Consider the following 12,922-nt stretch of genomic DNA (forward strand, 5'->3'; position numbering starts at 1 on the left):
GGTCATGATCTCACTGTTTGTGGGTTTGAGCCCCATTGTTGGGCTCTGTGTGGACAGCTCAGAGCCTGGAGCCTGCTTCAGATTCTGTGTCTCCACCCCCCCCGCCCCTCCCTGCTAGTGCTCTTTCAAAAATGAACATTAAAAAACAAAAACAAAAAAAACTACTATAAGGGCGCCTGCATGATTCAGATGTTAAGCATCTGACTTTCACTCAAGTCATGATCTCATGGTTTGTGAGTTCGAGTCTCACATCGGGTGAGCTCGAGCCCACTTTGGTGGGTGAGCCCTGCTTCTGATTCTCTCTGCCTCTCACTCACTTGCACCCTCTCTCTCAAAAACAAACAAAAAAAACCCCACTACTATAGAGTTAATTACATAGTACACTTTATAATTGTTATTACCTCCTTAAAAATGAAAAAATTTTAATCTGGTTATCACTAAATTATAGCTCATATGCTTCATAATTTTACGGTATCTCTTTTAATGGATTTTTTAAAGAAACCATTTATCAACATTCAAACTTCCAACAGAATCAGAAACAAGTTATCACAATTACTATGGAAATACTATGGAATCAGAACTGGGGTGGGGGGAGGATCTACTCCTCACTCCAGAATAAACCAGCGCAAGTAATCTGATGCCATTTTAGATACAAAGTAGCTAGAATTTAAAATTAGAGGAGTAAGAGCTAAGAGTTATAGCACTTTGTGACATTTCTTTACCAATGTCAACATATTGAGTAAGAAATCATACATTTTGTTTATAACCTTCAATCATAACTATCAAAGGTCAATAAGAATTAAATGTTATTTTTATTACATCCCTTCCAATTTTTATTCATATAAAAACATAACTTTATTTTTTTAATAAAAAAATGAAATTTTACTCAAAGAAGAGGAAACAGAACTGAAGTGAAGGAGGAGGAGAAAAAGAAAAAAAACCTAAGGAAGACATTCAGAAGTTGGTATTGTGATTCACTAGTTGTTCTATGTTTCTTAACAGGTTTACCTGTAATTTTCAAGATTATATTTAGATCAATTGTCTCGAAAAAATTACAGATAACTACAGAAAAAAATATATATATATAATAAAAAGGCATTTTTAAACTTAAGCCTAGATTTAAGATGATTCTCAAGAGGTACAAAAAGGAAAACTATCATCTCTAAGCCTAGCATATCTTAGAAAAGTTACATATCAAATAGGAGAGGGGGGACATTACTAGGGGCATGAATTTGGTTTTATTGTTTCAAAAACCACTGTTTCTCACCTCTCAATCCCTCATGAATCACACCATGTTTTAGTTCCCTTCACATTTAAATTATTCAACCTTATTGGGGCACCTAGGTGGCTCAGTTGGTTAAGCATCCATCCTCTGCTCAGGTCACAAACTCAAGGTGTATGAGTTCAAGCCCCACATTGGGCTCTCTGGTGTCAGTATGGAGCCTGCTTCAGATCCTCTGCCTCCCCTCTTTCTGGCCCTCCCCCTCTCATGTTCCTTCTCTCTTTCTCTCTCTCTCAAAAATAAACAAATCTAAAATTTTTTTTAAATTATTCAACCTTCTCATTTGGCTCCCTACCTTCTCCAGAGTTTCTAATTGCCTTTTTTTTTTTCCAGTTGATCAGAAGAGACACTTAAAATAACTATACTTCTGAGCTCTTGACCACATAATATGTACCGCACTACTACTTTCTTCTTGAGCATTCTGACTTTCTATTTCAACCTGGACAGACTGCTTTCTGGCTCTTCTGTATGGCTACCACACTGCAATCAGATCTCAATTCTGAGTTGGTTCTACCATTTCTTTTATTTTCGTGACTTTTCTTAGATTCTTTATTTCATTGAGTATACTATCAATTAAGTTTTTCAGAAAGTATGTCTAAATGTGGTCTGCAGAGCAGCACATTCAACATCAACCTGGAAATTTGTTAGAAATGAAAATTCTCTGGAAATGAAAACATTATGCCAAAGAGATATCTGCACTCCCATGTTTAGAGCATTATTTACAATAAACAAAGACATGACAATGAATGAAGTGTCTGAACAGATGGATGAAAAAGTTATGGAATATATAAAAAATGGGATTTTACTCAGCCATAAGAAAGGAGGAAATTCTGCCATTTGTGACAACATAGATGGACTTTCTAGGGCTTTATGCTAAGTGAAATAAGTCAGAGAAAGGCAAATACTACACAATCTCAAAATCCAAACAAAAAAGGAACAAACCCATGGGGGAAAAAAAAGAGATCAGATTTGTGGTTACCAAAAGCAGTGAGTGGAGAAAGCAGGAAGAACAGGATGAATGTGGTCAAAAGGTACAAACTCCAAGTTATAAGATATGCTAGGGATATAATAAACAATTGGATGGATGACTGTGGCTAACAATGCTGTATGATACAGAGGAAAGTTAGTAGAGTAAATCCTAAGAGTTCTCATCACAAAGAAAAAAATTTATCTTTTCATCTATATCAGATGATGGATGTTAACTAAACTTATTTCGTGATATACTTAAGTCAAATCATTAAGCTGTAGACTTAAACTTATATAGTGCTATATGTCAAGTATATCTCAATAAAATTGGGGGGAAAGTGCAAATTCCCAGAACTGACTCCAGTCCTACACTCAAGCAGAATTCAGGGGTTGGGAGGGGTGGGGGAAACAGCCATTTCCATTTTAAGAAACTTTTCAGGTGATTCTAATGCACCCTGAAGTTTGATAACCACTAGTCTAGAAATTTTATTGGACCTCATTTGTCAATGTTATTAGTTTGTAGATGGTTAATCTTCCTTTTCCTCAGTGTTTAGAACCTAAGTAATCCAGAGCTCAACCCAACATTAAGACTAAGTATTCCAACCAAGAAACAATGAGAAACCATGAAGTAATGCATGTATTACCTCAATTAGGAATCTTTTCTTCCAATCACTGAAACTAAACAAACAAACATCTAATACCATTTCTTGATTTTTTTTGTTTTCTTTCCAGCTAAAATGTAAAACCAAGATTTCATTTAAAGGAGAATCGGGGTCCTGGGTGGCTAAATTGGTTGAGTGTCCATGTCTTGGTTTCAGGTCAGGTCATGATCTCACGGTTTGTGAGTTCAAGCCCTGCATCAGGCTCTGTGCTAACAACACAGAACATATTTAGGATTCTCTCTCTCTTCCTCTCTGTCTGCTCCTCCCCCACTCATGCTTGCTCTCTCAAAATAAATACTTTGAAAAAGAAAAAAAAAAAAGAAGAATAAACTGGGGCACCTGTGTAGCTCAGTCAGTTAAGCATCCAACTTCAGCTCAGGTCATGATCTTGCAGTTCATGAGTTCCAGCCCCACCTGGGGCTCTCTGCTGTCAGCACAGAGCACACTTCAGGTCCTCTGCCCGACGCCCCCCCCTTTGCCCCTACCCCACTCACATGCACATGCTCTTGCTCTCTAAAAAATAAACATTAAAAAAATATTTAAAGGAGAATAAACTCAGTGAGTGTGTCAGGTCAATTTCCAAATTCCACCTTATAAACGATTTTAAACTTTTTTTTTTTTTAAGTTTACTTATTTTTGAGAGAGCAAGCAGGGAAGGGGCAGAGAGAGAGGAAGACAAACCCAAGGAGGCTCTGCACTGTCAGCAGATTGGCAGCACAGAGCCCGTCGCTTAACTGACTGAGCCCCCCAGGTGTCCCCTCATGAACAATTTTATTTCCACAAGAAAGAATAATTCTTCTCGTACATTTCTCTGAAGCTCCACTGGTCCAATACCCATTAGTTACATGTAGTTGCCAATCACTTGAGATATTCAAACTATGATGTGCTACAAATCAGGTGCTACAAGTACAAAACATAACCAGATTTCAAGGATTTGTATCAAAGAAGGGCAAAACAGTTTATCAGTAATATTATACTGATCACATGTTGAAAAACTATATTAGATTAAATAAAATGTGATTAAAAAAATCAATTTCACCTCTTGTATTCCCTTTAGAAAAGAGGCTACTAGGGGTGCCTGGCAGTCAGAAGACCATGCTACTCTTGATCTCAGGGTTACGAGTTCAAACCCCACACTGGGTGTAGGGATTACTTAAAAAAAAAAAACAAAAAAAACAAGAGAGAGGCTACTAGAAAACTTACAACAACGTATGTGGCTCACATTCCATTTCATGTTCTGAGTCTTACTGAGGAGGGATGGTTAAGGACAGTGCTCAGTGTGCTGGCAGAAGACCAGACTAGGTGAGGAATCGTACACCTAGGACCAAACCTTTTAACAACTAGTCTAGCAAAACTTTAGGGACCTTGATAGAATTTCACTGTTCAAATAACACTCTTCTGAAAACTAGTAGTCTTTACCCAAGTATTAAACATTTGCTAAACTCTGTTTTTTTAAATGTTTTTTAATGTTTTAAAGTTTTTAATGTTTATTTTTGAGAGAGAGGGAGAGAGAGACAGAGACAGACAGAGTATGAGCAGGGGAGGGGCAGAGAGAGGGAGACACAGAATCCGAGGCAGGCTCCAGGCTCTGAGCTGTCAGCACAGAGGCTGATGCGGGGCTTGAACTCACAAACTGTGAGATCAGGACCCGAGCCGAAGTCGGACACTTAACCAACTGGGCCACCCAGGTGCTCCTGCCACACTCTTATGATATAAATGAACTTAGAAATATGGTAGGGAAGAGATTTAACTGTGGGCAAAAGGCTGGATATGAAGGGGCAGAAAAGGCAGCAATAAATGGGTCACCAATCCAATCAGGATCCCAATCAGCCCACAAAGTGCCTGTGAGAGAATAGCTGACGGTAGTCTTGTTTTTGGCTGCAAAACCATGTTTGGAGAACACATCATATTATGAGCACTGCCTCTCAAGGCAGAAGCCAGAATCACTGTCCCAACATCCTCTTCTGCAGCTAGAATGCAGGCATATGACCAAAGCTTCCCAAATTAGACACACTGTATGCAATTTGGACTCAGAGGGGAACAACATGAGGAAGCAGGAACCACAACCTCCATTTTCTGGTAAGAGTGGAGGAATATGGCAGAAATGGAGCAGGATGGCATAGATCCCAATAAGAGACTGTGGTAGGGCAAGGACCTGGGCCCAGGGGTATGGCAGAAGGTCTCTGCCAGAATAGGCCTGCAATGTGACCTGAGTCCTATTCCTGGATGCACAGCCTCCAAGACCCATTCTCTGGCCCTCCCGTAAATTCCCTGAGTTAACAGCTATCCTTTAATCAATTTTTTCTGAATAAATGAGGGGGATGAGGGGGAATGCTGTCTGATATTTGTAACTAAAAACCAATACCCAGATGGATACAGAAAATATCACATCAAGTTGAAAACTTTAAAATAGTATTTTTACCTTGGGAAAGGGGGTTGTTTAGAAGGGTATCAGAGATTTGAACTGCATTTGTAACAGTTTATGTATTAAAAGAAAAAAGGGATAAAAATGACATATTACCAACAGCATGGGAATCTTATTTATAAATGTTTGGATACTTTTAAAAACTCTAAAAGGCAACGGGGGCCACAGGTAGGAATGGCATTAATGAGAAGTGGAAGAAGAAAACAAAAGCAACTATTATTTATTTATCGAGGATTACTATGTGCCAATGTGCTTATAACCTAGTATTTTATGTAATCCTCAAAGTAACTACAATATGAATTCTTTTTATTTTCATGATATAGATAAGGAAATGGACTCTATGTGGTTAAATCACTTGCCTAAGATGACACACATCTAAAGTAGCAGAGGCAGACCAGATTCGTCTGTCTAAGTCTGGCTCTTAATTAACTTTCCTCATTCTCAGTAGCTCACACTACGATGAGGGGTTAGGGACCATCCAGCATGGAGGAAATGTGCAACAAGAAGAAAAAGAGGAAGAGGGACAAAAGTTGAAATGACAAACGGGGAAGAGTTACACTTTGAGCCACTGAAGCCTTGAGATCTTGACTTCTAGCACCAGAAGAAGCAAGTGATGAGAGGTCTCTTTCCCCAGAGTATCCTTCACTTGTGAGGCCAGTTTGACCAACCAGACTTGTACGAAGCCTCAGTTCCTGCCCTGTAGGAACTGAGAAGGGCAGAGAAGAAACAAGCAATTCTATGGGTGCTAAGTGAAACCCAACACCTGCGATTCACCATCAGAAGGCCTTCTCTCTGGCACATGCATTTAACTTCAAGTGGATGCTTTAGGAAGCACCCAACTCAAGAGGGCTCTTGAAAGGGAAGATCCAAATGAATCCCCGTCACCTAGCTCAGGCCAACCTACCAGGAACAGGAAAATTGGGGTCTTTTCTAGTATTGTACACACTGTCAAGGCTCTTACATGGGAGCTCTTGTTTTTGCCTTCAGAAGGTACTTCCTTAACTTAAATAGATGTAGGGTACTGTTATGTAATAAGAAATACATATTTTGGTCTCTCTGGTTCCTGGCTGGAGCTCCTAAAACCTTCGTTAATTTCCTAAGTGATAATAAAAGTGCCAGGAGCATCATGTATTCTAATGATGTATTCATGCATTCAACTCTTAGAGGGCTCCTGGATGGAGGCTGGTCACTGGTAAGACCAAACCATGATTAAAGTTTGATACCTTCAGGGGCGCCTGGGTGGCTCAGTTGGTTAAGTGGCGGACTTCAGCTCAGGTCATGATACCGCGGTTCACGGTTCTAGCCCCATGTTGGGCTCTGTGCTGACAGCTCAAAGCCTGGAGCCTACTTTCGATTCTGTGTCTCCCTCTCTCTGCCCCTCGCCCACTCATGGTCTGTCTCTCTCTCAAAAATAAATAAAACGTTAAAAAAAATAAAAATAAAACAAAACAAAGTTTGGTTGGGGCGCCTGGGTGGCTCAGTCGGTTAAGCGTCCAACTTCAGCTCAGAGCTGTGGTGACAGCTCAGAGCCTGGAGCCTGCTTTGGATTCTGTGTCTCCCTCTGTCTCAAAAATAAATAAAAACATTAAAGAAAAAAAAATTTTTTTTAATTATTTTTTATGTTTATTTTTGACAGAGAGACAGAGCAATAGCTAGGGAGGGGCAGAGAGAGAGGGAGACACAGAATCTGAAACAGGCTCCAGGCTCTGAGCTTGTCAGCACAGAGCCCGATGCAGGGCTCGAACTCACAGACCGTAAGATCTTGACCTGAGCCACCCAGGTGCCCCCCCCAAAAAACTTTTTTAAATAAATAAAAACAGAGCTTGGTATTTCAGCCCATGCTCCACTCTGTAAAGAAGAGGGGCTAGAAATTGATTTACTAATGGATCATACCCATGTGCTGTAGGCTCCATAAAAATCCTGGGGCGCCTGGGTGGCGCAGTCGGTTGAGCGTCCGACTTCAGCCAGGTCACGATCTCGCGGTCCGTGAGTTCGAGCCCCGCGTCGGGCTCTGGGCTGATGGCTCAGAGCCTGGAGCCTGTTTCCGGTTCTGTGTCTCCCTCTCTCTCTGCCCCTCCCCCATTCATGCTCTGTCTCTCTCTGTCCCAAAAATAAAAAAAAAATAAAAACGTTGAAAAATCCCAAAAGTATGGGGGGTTCAGGGAACTGTGTGTCAATGAATACACTCACATGCCAGGAGGGTGGTACACCCAAACTCCAAAGGGACAGAGGCCCCTCTATGTCTTTATTCTGTTCATTTGTATCCTCTATTGTATCATTTATTATATAATATTCCAGGAAACATGTTTCCCTGAGTTCTGCCAGTTGTTCTAACAAATTATGAAACCTAAGGAGGGGTAGGGAGAACCCCAACTGATAGATGATCAATGAGAAGTACAGTAACCTGGGACATGTGATTGGTGTCTGAGCTGGGGGGAAGTCTTGTGGAATTGATCCCTTAACTTGTGGGACCTGATGCTAATTCCAAGTAGACAGCGTCAGACTGAATTACAGGACAGCCAGCTGGTGTCAGAGAATTGGTAAATGTGGGAAAAACCACACTTTTGGTAGTCTGAAGTGTGAATGTGTTAGTAGTAAGGGAACACAGTGAGACTTACTCAGATAGCTACTCTTCTAATTAACATGTACCTCTGTCTCCCACCAATCCACTAAAACTGTTTTAAGAATGTAATTACTTTGTATACATACAACAAGGTATGTGTTGCACAGATTAAGTCAGAGGATAAAGGCAACTCTCTGAGGTGATGACATATGTTTTTTAAAAGGCAATCTAATTTTGCCATAATTTAAAAAAAAGCAATCTAGAAAACAGCCTGAGCTCTCAAGACAGTAAATTGTTTTAAATATCATTAATATATACTTAATTTTTCTTACTGTTTATTTTGAGAGAGTGGAGCAGGGACAGAGAGGGAGAGAGAATCTCAAGTAAGAATGCCAAGCATGGAGCCTGTCGGTGAGGCTCGATCTCACAACTGTGAGATCATGACCTGAGCCGAAATCAAGAGTTGGATACTTAACTGACTGAACCACCCAGGCACCTGACATAATTTTTTATTATCAAAAGGATTAGGTTGAGACACAATATAGTTGACCCTTGAACAACTTGGGTTTGAACAGCATGGGTCCACTTATATGCAGATTTTTTTCAATAAATGCACTATAGTACTGAAAATGTATTTTTTCTTCCTTATGGTTTTCTTTATAACACTTTCTCTAGCTTATTTTAAGAATACAGTATATAATACATACACCATATAAAATACATATTAATTGACTACTAAGGTTATCGGTAAGGCTTCTGGGTCCACAGTAAACAATTAAGTTTTGGGGGAGTCAAAAATTATAAGAAGATTTTCAACTGTGCAAGGGATCAACGTCCCTAACCCCATGTTGTTCATGAGTCAACTGTACTATGAGGCAAAGAGCCTTTTCACCCGTGAATTGAGAAAGGCAGGTCTGTTCAGTACATACACATGTCACCTCTCTAGCCTCATCCATTCTTTCAGTGCACTCTAGTTACACCAGCTTTTTTTGCCATTTTTTAAATAAGCAGGCTTCGGGCTTTCGGATTTGGAATGCTCTTTCCTCAGATAATCACGTGGCTCATCTGCCAACTCTCCTTGGTCTTAACTCAAATGTCAAGAGCACATTGGGGCTTACCCTGGTTACCTCCATCTGCTTTTTTTTCACTCCCCTGCATTATCACTATATAAGAAGATTTTTCTTATCTTACGTACCATCTATCTCCTTCCAGCTATAATGTATGCTCCTGTATACAGGGAGCTTTCTGTCGGCTCACTACTGTACCCAAGCATCTAGAGTAAAGGGCTTTACAAATAAAAAGACATTAAGATGTTTGGGATAGGGAAGAAAAGGTTAAGAACTATTGCTCTGTACATACAAGTTCAAAGCAAAATATTCTCAAACAACACTTTTCTTTCATTAGAAAAGCAGTTCATGTTTAATGAAAAATTCAAGCTCTCAGGGCATCTGGGTGGCTTAGTCAGTTAAGCATCCGATTCTTGATTTCGGCCCAGGTAATGATCTCACAGTTCGCAGGTTCGAGCCCTACATTGGGCTATGTGCGGACAGTGCAGGGCGGCTTGGGATTCTCTCTCTCTCTCTCTGCCCCTCAGCTGCACACATGAGCACATTCTCTCTCTCAAAAATAAACTAAAAAATAAAAAATTCAAGTTATCCTCCTTAGCAACCCACTCCCCAGCCCAGTTACTGTTTTGAACTTTACTACTATTATTCAAGGACCATGACATTCTACATGTTAAAAATCAGTGATACTAAACCGGTTTTGACACTCAGCAATCTGTTACACATCCTACCCTGTCAATAGGCAAAGATCTACCTCATTCTTCTGACTGCACAGGACACACTACAATTGTACCATTATTCACCATTTCCCTTATCTAGTGACTTGTTTCTAGTGTTACTACTATTATAAGCAGTGCAGCAGTGAATATCCTTGTATACACATGTATCTGTGAACACAAATGCAAAGCCAATGGTATGCATACTTAAAAAAAAAATTTTATAAGTATTGCCAAAATCACTTTCAAGAAAATTACACTAATTTATCCTCTCATACCCTTGCCACCCTGGGTGAAATCTTTATAAATGTTACCCTACCTAATAAATGAAATATGGCATTTCACATTTATTATTTATTTAAAATGTTTACTGCTTTACTTTGAGAGAGACCATGAGCAGGGAAGGAGCAGAGAATCCCAAGCAGGCTCTGCACTGTCAGCACAGAGCCCAAGGCAGGGCTCCATCTCATGAACCACGAGGTCATGACCTACATCGAAATCAAGAGTTGGACACTCAACTGACTGAGCCACCCAGGCACCCCTGGTATTTCACTTTTAAAATTTGTACTTCCTGGAGCACCTGGGTGGCTCAGTCGGTTGAGTGGCTGACTTTAGCTCAGGTCATGATCTCTTGGTTCAGGAGTTTAGGCCCCACATCGGGTTCTGTGCTGACAGTTCAGAGCCCGAAGCCTGCTTTGGATTCTGTGTCTCCCTCTCTCTGCCCCTCCCTGGCTCACACTCCTTCTCTCTCAAAAAAATAAATGTTAAAGAAACATCTTCTGATATGCTTATTAGCACTACTTGTATTCTTCTTCTATGAATTGTCTTATATCCTTTGTTCATTTTTTTTACTAATTATTTTTTTCTACTTTCTAAGAGTTCTTTGTGTGTTAGAAACACTAGAAAGAAGCACAGTCTCAAGTTAAAACAGCTTGGGTGCAAATACTAGCTACTGAAATAGGACTTAACCTCCTTATGCCTCATGTGCTATTTTTAGTTTCAAAAATTATGCTTTTAAACTAAGTACAGACCTATAAGATATCAAAAAACCAACGTGTGTATAATAATTTTGTAACTGCAAGGTATATTTGATTCTGATATCACTCAGAAAAAAATGTTTTTACAAAATTTTATATAAAGTTGTATTGTCAGTCATATATTTTTTTTTAATTTTAACGTTTATTTATTTTTGAGACAGAGAGAGACAGAGCATCAACAGGGGAGGGGCAGAGAGAGAGAGAGACACAGAATCTGAAACAGGCTCCAGGCTCTGAGCGGTCAGCACAGAGCCCGACGTGGGGCTCGAACTCATGGACCATGAGATCATGACCTGAACCGAAGTCGAATGCTTAACCAACCGAGCCACCCAGGCGCCCCATTCATATTTTTATTAATATTATCTGGCTTATGATTTTGGCAGCTTTAGAATAACAATGTCAATTTTCATGTAAGTAACATTAGGTAATACAATTTAATTTTATTTAATCTACAAAGCCAACTTTTAGAAAAACTAAACCCCATTTGGCTTAAACCAGTTATTAATGAAAATATATTATTTTTAAACAATTTTTTTTCACGTTTATTTATTTTGGAGAGGTGGGGGAGGGACAGAGAGAGGGAGACACAGAATCTGAAGCAGGCTCCAGGCTCTGAGCTGTCAGCATGGAGCCCTATGCGGGGCCTGAACTCCAACCGTGAGATCATGACCTGAGCCTAAGTCGGTTGCTTAACCGACTGAGCCACCCAGATGCCACTGCCTTAAGAGTTTTTAATTTAAAACTTATGAAAAGGAAAGAAAGATCAGTCTCAAGAAAGGTAAGCTAGGATTAACTACCCTTTGGTCCAAGAATGCTTGGCTCAAAGGTCATTTTTAATTTTAAAGAGGGGAAAAAAACTACTCTTGCACATACATACCATATACCACAATCCTTATCTCAGCAATTTAGATGGTAGAAATGGACTACTTGAAAAAGGCAAAAAATGTTCAAGGAGGAAACTTTTTTAAAAAGACATACACGCTAATAACTTGAATTAAATCTGATAACCTAGGGGCACCTGAGTGGCTCAGTTGGTTGGGTGTCCAACTTCGGCTTAGTCATGATCTCACACACAGTTTGTGAGTTTGAGCCCCACGTTGGGCTCTGTGCTGACAGCTTGCAGCCTGTTTCAGATTCTGTGTCTCCCTCTCTCTCTGCCCCTACCCCACGCACACTCTGTCTCTCTCTCAAAGATAAATAAACATTAAAAAAAATTTTTTTAATGGGAGGGGGGATGGGCTAAATGGATAAGGGACATTAAGGAATCTACTCCTGAAATCATTGTTTCACTATATGCTATTTTGGATGTAAATTTTAAAAAATAAAAAATAAAATTAAAATAATAATAATAATAATAATAATAATAAAAATCTGATAACCTATGTGGGGAAGAGAACCACACCAAGAAAAGACAGCCTAATAAGTTGGCCAAAATGTAAATCCACAAAAAAATATATCAAAAGAACATTGATAGTTATTATTAAAATTATTATGCCTCTAACTTGCTGATCAAGCTAATATTCTGTGAGATATACAAATACAGCAATTTTTTTTTGAGGAGAGTGAGTGAGGGGCGGGGGGGGGGCGGGCGGAGACAGATACGGGGGGGGGGGTGAGCTCACTCCATGGGGGACTCAAACTCACCAATAAGCTCACGACTTGAGCCAAAATCAGATGCTTAATGACTCAGCCACCCAGGTGCCCACAAATACAGTTATATTTATGCAGGGGTTCCCTGAGACCTGAAAATTATTTCAAGTACTCCTTCAGGGTAAAAAAGATTGGGTAAAGCTATCTCAGAGTTTACTTTCTTCCTTAGGAAGGCTTTCCACAATCTAGAATTCCAAAGACTTTCTATACTGTCTTTTAATGGTCTTACTGTTTTGTTTTTATCTGACTCTTTCACCTATCTGGTCTGTATTAGGAGAGGTATCTGACTTTATTTCCAAGAAGAGTAGTAGACTGCCTTACTCCACTAATGGAATATATCCTTTCCCCACCTATTAGAAGAGCCACCTTCATCCTATACCTGGTATCTATCACAGCTGACCCTTGAAGAACATGGCAGGGGCTAGGGGCACCAACTCCTTTGCAATCAGAAATCAACATATAAAACTTTTGACTCCTGTGAAACTTAACTATTAAAAACCTGTTGATTAGAAACCTTACTGATAACTAAAACTGTCAACATATATTTTGTATGTTGT

General features: G+C 39.7%; 1 protein-coding gene across 6 annotated transcripts in view; it reads right to left on the reverse strand.

The window, feature by feature from the left end:
- Window positions 1–12,922, reverse strand: part of QRICH1 (glutamine rich 1) — a 52,314-nt gene that overhangs the window by 26,668 nt on the left and 12,724 nt on the right. The gene's annotated exons all lie outside the window — the stretch shown is intronic.

The sequence above is a fragment of the Lynx rufus genome, unplaced genomic scaffold (assembly GCF_022079265.1).
Source record: "Lynx rufus isolate CCGP_SWC_20201006 ecotype Redwood Valley unplaced genomic scaffold, mLynRuf1.p SCAF_4, whole genome shotgun sequence".
In the NCBI taxonomy this organism is placed as follows: Eukaryota; Metazoa; Chordata; class Mammalia; order Carnivora; family Felidae; genus Lynx; species Lynx rufus.